We start from the raw sequence: 6,576 nt of genomic DNA, 5'->3' as shown, positions 1-6,576 counted from the left end.
GAGGGCACACTCAAAAGCAAAAGTGACACTATTATGCACCTATTTTTCAGGGCTGCTCTCTAAGATAAACAAAGGAACAACCAATTACAGCTTGCAGATATCTTTCGATTCTTTCATAAATATCAGTTGATGGAGGAGAAGTGGATCATTTTAGTGCTACATTTTAGGGCTACTCGCTTTGAATCTGTCTTACTGACAATAACACACACTTCATAAACAGGGCCTGAAATAAGACCAGCTCTGAACTTGGGATTTCTGGTAAGCAGGAGGGGAGGGGGGAAGAATGGATACAGCATAGTATTGCAATATTTTGTGTGTCAATATTGTATCAATACAAGGACACCGAGTATTGATCATTCACTATATTCATCATTCATCTTTGCAAAAACACATTTTAATACAACTTTTGGTAGTAGAATAAACTAATTGCTTTTTCAGTTCACTAGATGGTGCAGATATTTTTTTCCTGGTGAGGTCAGCAGAGGTCTCAGTAAGCGGCACCATAACAAGAAATCAGAAACACACAGTCGCCCTTTAAATGAAAAGTCTGGACTTCTTTTGGATTTTTTAACACGGAAGGAAAGAAGGATTTAGATATGACACGTGATTTACAAGCAGTGTCATATGAGAATTAAATACTTCAGGAATACTACGAACATGAGGGCTCACCTCACACTTTACCATCCAGAGATATCATTAGTGGCTGATGGCCAAGCTAATGCTAAACCCGCTCCGCTGAAAAATCAACACTGGACACACTTAGCTTGACAAAACTACCATCCAACTCTGAGAGAGCTAAGAAAATAACACAGTCCATCACCTACTTCATGTACAAAGATCTGCGTGCATACAGCATTGTTGATAGCAAACGCTTTTGTTACATACTAAAAACACGCTGTCGGTATGAGACAACGTTTGCAACGTTGCTGTTCAGTTAGCATTAGCAATTTGCATGTGAAGTGTTTCACTCACTCGCTTAATTTGGCCTCGCAGAGGGTGTTAAATCTGCCAACAATTCAGTTTGTCAGGTGTATGCAGCATTTATGACAGGTTTTATGATGGTGTTGGTCTGTCTGTCTGCTTTGCATCACTTTTTGCTCCAATAAAAATGAATAAAGTCAGATGAACAGACTGAAAACTTTATCCTATAAGGTAAAATTGATTTATTTTCCTATGGGGAAATAATTTGCAGTTGGGAAAAAAGGTAATAAATTGCAATATACTATTTTGCAATACTTAGCACATCGCAGTAATTTTATATCGTGACCTCAGTATCATGATAATATTGTATCGCGAGTCATCTGGCAATTCCCATCCCTAGTAAGCAGGTTATAGTCACCTAGCAACTTCAAACACAGCCTGCCTCCATGCCCTTGACAGTGAGTACAAAGGTAGCACCCAGCACCTGATCTTACCTTTTCCAGGCATTAAAAGACCTGGTATGTGTCCCAGGCCTAAATACTGATAAGCCTCAAAGATTTTCAGATTGCTCCTTGCTTTACTGTTGGTAGCAATATAATTAATTTTGTTTTGAAAAGGGACGACACAGTGCACAGATTTTCCATAGAGCCTTGCCCACTTTCTTTTGGTGCCCATGTTAACCACTTGGGCTGGTCACAAAGGACTTGCCATGACACTGAACTCCCTGGCTGGTTCTTGATCTGCATGGATAGTTTTGGCATCTATTTCTTTTTTGAGTGAATCTTGCAAGAAAACACACAAATAATCTACACACAGAAAAATGTTGGCTCTTCAATGATTCTTTGGTGTGGGTTGAAGTGCTGTCTGCCACACGAAAAACTTTATAAGCCCCTGTTTGGATCTATTTTGACCTTACTCAGACCATCACTGCTGTCTTGACCTTGAATGATGTCATTAAGGCAGATTTAATTAGGGCAGACATCTCTGCCTGGAAACATTAGGAAACAGCTTACTAACCTGCAGTTTGTGCCAGCACAAGCGTTTCACTCTGAATCCCCAGGGTGTGTTGGAAAAGGCTGAATAGTCTTGGCATAAGAGAATTGTGTTCAGCGCATGATCAGCAGGGCCATGGTTGCCAGGTCTAAACCGAAGGGATACTAGCCTCTGCACCAATCCTCTTGGGCTCGTCAAGGCAACAGGCAGGCAACAGGATGCAGGGTTCTGGGCCTCTGGTGGTGGTACCAAACAACCATCAGAACATTGGCGAAGGTTTAAAGGGAAATTTCGGTTTATTTCAACCCGTCTCCTATCGTCCTAAATTTGTTTCAAGTCACTAGTGACATAGAAATAATAGCTAGCATGTTAGCCATTAGCCTAGATACAGCCAGGACGTATAGTAGCGTCAGACCTGTTAAAACGTAATTGAACGGGCATCCTTTCAAGTGCAAAGTTAGTCCACTAAACAAGCTTTTTTCCACAAAGACCACCTCATATTGTTAGCATAAATGTCAGAGAACATATAGAAAACGACATGTAAACGTGTTGTCTTACCTTACAGGTGTGGTGCCATGTTTGTTGTTTACCATTTAGCTAAGGCTGCAACCGGTCCTATTCCTTGCAACAGAGGCATTCCTCTTCTGTGGGCATTGGGGCACAGCATTCACAGGTAACAGTACACCACCAGTCTCCAGAGCTATGCAGCCTTCCAGCAGCCATTCCTCCTCTGTCGTCCTCTACCTGTTGTGCCTCTCTCTCTCTCCACCTCTGTTCTTCAATTTCACGAAGCTCTTCATCAGTGTATTCTGGCTCAAATAAATACAGAACGGAAATTGAAGAATGGAGGAGGAGGAGAGAGAGAGAGAGAGAGGTACAACAGGTCGAGGACGACAGAGGAGGAATGGCTGCTGGAAGGCTTTAGCATGCTAACTATTATTTCTATGTCACTAGTGACTTGAAACAAATTTAGGACGATAGGAGACGGGTTGAAATAAACCGAAATTTCCCTTTAAGCCCTGTACCTCTGCTAGAGCTGCACCCTGGAGAAAGCGCCAACCCAGAGTTTCAGGACCTCAGGGGGGTGCCACTTAGGGTTTGGAGGGCAGCCACCAGAACTCTGGTGGACTGAATTCAGTTTTGGTCGAGCCTTCTTTCTCCGGAGTCTGTATGACCATGGTCAGGGACCCAGTCCAGATCTTAAGCCTTCTGTAGAAGAAAGAAATTATGAAAGTAGGTCCCGAAAATCAGCTTGCTGGCTACTCCATGTATTTCCTTGTACCACAAAATGATCTTCAAGGTTTACACCCATGGAGGGACAGAGTGCCTTTGCTCCAAGGAGTCTCTCATTTCACCAAGAAAGACAGTGGTAACCACACATGCCTTCCTGACAGGTCAGGGGGCACTCTGGGAGGGCAGAATGGCATGGTGTATGGAGACTCTCTTGGGGCATTGAACACATCAGTATCTTGGCATTGAGAGTAGTTGACCTTGCTCTGAAGGCTGTCCCTCCCCCCATTCAGGGCAGGCATGTCTTGGTAAGGACAGACAGTTACTCTAGCCTGGTTCCAGACCATAGACCCCGCCCACTCAACTGAGTAGGCTTGCATCTCTGCTCTGGCATACTTCAATGAATTTGCGATTTATCTCGTCCAAACAATGGACGGCCCAATGAACGCCGGGGGTCTAGCGATTAGCCAATCAGCGCCACGCTGATGTCAAGCTGTACGCCGGTGGGTAACTGGTGAGGATAGCAACAATGGCGACCGCTACAGATCCTACAGACCACATTAACGATGCTATCGAGGTATTTTGTCACTACTCGCGTTAATGGAGGACCAAATTAAGGAAGCTGCTAAACTGGATTTAACGGCGATGCAGCTGGGCGTGCACGACGACGGAGACATTTTAAACGGGCAATGCTCGCTTGTTTTTGGCACCCCCGAGGCATGGATACTAATGACGTCAGATTCTGGGTGAGTTGTTGATCTCTACTGATTGGTTAGGGAAAAAATCAAATTCCCTCCCCCTTGTAAATCGCCTTCAATGGAAGCCATGTCAGACTGAAGGTTCTGGGAGCTTCAGTCTGACAATCAGGCTACAGTTACTCCACTGTGTATCACATAAACCATCAAGGAGGCACCAGGTCCGTGTGTTGCCTCCAAATGGCACAGAAACACTTGTTTTGGGCCTTTCAGCATCTGGCTTTGCTCAGTGCAGTTTATATTCCAGGGACAGGTCACAGAAGCAGTGGCCCTCTTATGGACCCCTGGGTTTAGATGCATGGTCTCAAAAGTGGTTGGAAGGGTTGTTGTACACTTTTTCTCCGTTTCTTCTGATTCCCCAGGTACTCAACAGGATTGTCCTGGGCCATTGCAAGGCACTATTAGTAACTCCCCTGTGACCAAGGAGGCATTGGTTTCCAATGCTCCTTCGCTTGGCTCACAGTCAACTTTGGTCCAGGCCAGTCAGGGTGGACCTTCAGAGGCAGGAAGATCCAGCCACTTGCACCAACAAGCTACTCCTCCACTTTTTTTCAGTCACTGTTGGACTCAGAAAGAGCGACTAGCACTATCAAGGTGTACATTGCAGCTATATCTTTCTTTCATGAGGCAGTGGGGAGGCGTTACAGTAGCGAGTCATCCCTTAGTGTCTTAGTTTATTAAAGGAACATATGCCTCCGGACAGGGAGGGCGGTCAGAGCTCCATCCTGGGATCTCACTTTTGTGCTAAGATCCCTGACTCAAGCTCCTTATGAACATATAGAGCAGTCCAACAAAACACCTTTCTTCTCAGCTTTATGTTTTGACAAGAGAGTGAGTGAGTTGCATATTCTGTCTGTTAGAGATAAATGTCTGAGAGAGGAGGCTGATAACACAGGCTTGTCTCTGGCCAAATGGTAAATCAAGTGGTTGAGATCGGTGCATTTCAACTTGATCTGGCTCTCCTGCAGGTTGCTTACTTTGTGTCCAGTGAGGGCACTGAGGGCTTATTATGCACACACTCAGTCTCTAAAATGCTCTCACTCTGAGGTATTTGTCTATTTCAATCACATTAAATTGGAGCTCCCTGTGTTTAAGCAATGTTTATATTATTGGATTGTTAAATACTATCTCGCAGGAAGAGCCTCCCAGTCCAAGCTGACTTCTAGCATGACACCTGTTATATCGCAGTGCTTCCGCATCCAGTGAGAGCATGGCGTTACTATCGCAGAAGCTAATTCAGTTAAAGGAATAATGGGAAGTCACTGTTAATTCACCAGGGCTAGGAATGAGGGGACCATGCATTCATGAGAAGACATTTCTAATGAATGTTTCTGCAGAAGTTGTTCATACTAAATGGCATTCAACGCAGGTTGTCATTGTGGTTGAATAAAAATATGTAAATATAAATCAACAGTGACACATACCAGGAAGTGTTAACTTTTAACAGCCTCCTTTTCATATCAAAAAGATCACTGCATTTATGTAGTGTGTACAAGCGGACATTTGTTCTAAAAAAAAAAAAAAAAAAAAAAAAAAAAGTTAAGCTTTGCTCAAAAACTACCACATTGTAATGCAACATCAACTGGTAACACACATACACACAAGTGCACATTTAGCTACCATCGAGGACACAGAGGGTTTGTGGGCTTTAGCAACCTGCTGAAATGTTAAATTCTCCGATTATTAAGCTTAGCTAGTTTTCAGCCAATAATGTAACAAGTATGTGCTTTAGAATTTCTTCTGCATAATTTTATTGCTGGTATTGTTTGGAAATAAAATAGCCAAAAAGTAGAATTCTAACAACCTGAAGCAACATGGGCGCACCACCCACAGTACTCTGTGTGAATGCAGCCTAACTAGAGGAAATGATGTAATGTCCACTCCTCACTCTACCTGAGAAAAACGACCAAGAACTGAATCAGGACTTCACCAGAAGTCTGTGAATATTTATGTGTGTGTCGTGTCCTAGTGACAAATGCTGCACATGTGGAGGACAACATGTATCTGTGTGTCTTGGCATATGATGATGGTGGTTGTGGCAGGTGTGTATATGTGAATATGTGTCTTCCCGCGTGTTGCGTCATAACTGTTTTTGTGGACAGTAGAATGGATCATGTATCCATACAGGCTTGCTGCAATATTCCTCAGAACCGCTCTAAGTGACTAACTACTTCCTGCCCCAGCAGCATTCCTGGGTTAGTAGACAACCGGTGTTGTCATGAAGGTGGTGATTTCGAAGCTCATTTTGAAACTGATCTGAGCTCAGTTTCACAGTGACTGCACCGTCAGTCTGGGGCGTTGAATGAGTGAAACCACAAACTAATTCCAAACATTCAGAGTTTGTTTTAACTGGATCTGAGTACAAGGCGGGTGGAGTTGGAGAAACACACATACATGTTTTGTTTTGCTTTTGTTTTTTTATCTTCAGTGTTTTGACAAGCCCTACTAATTTGGTGCTCAATAAGGTGAAAAATAGTCATCATGAAAAGCAGTTTAAAATGCCCTTGGTGAGATGGAAATTAAGCTCTGTCAATCAGCTCTCCTCTTGCCTATTATCTTTTTTTAATGTCTTCCAAGAATTCATAAAAAGGCATTTGAAGAATGATGGTCAGTCCAGTTTTCCAGACGTCTGCATCAGACAAACGGTTCAGTTCAACTGCAGTCAGTTGCGTCAGTA

Source organism: Epinephelus lanceolatus, chromosome 13, assembly GCF_041903045.1.
Source record: "Epinephelus lanceolatus isolate andai-2023 chromosome 13, ASM4190304v1, whole genome shotgun sequence".
Classification (NCBI taxonomy): domain Eukaryota; kingdom Metazoa; phylum Chordata; class Actinopteri; order Perciformes; family Serranidae; genus Epinephelus; species Epinephelus lanceolatus.
This window is presented reverse-complemented; position numbering follows the sequence as displayed.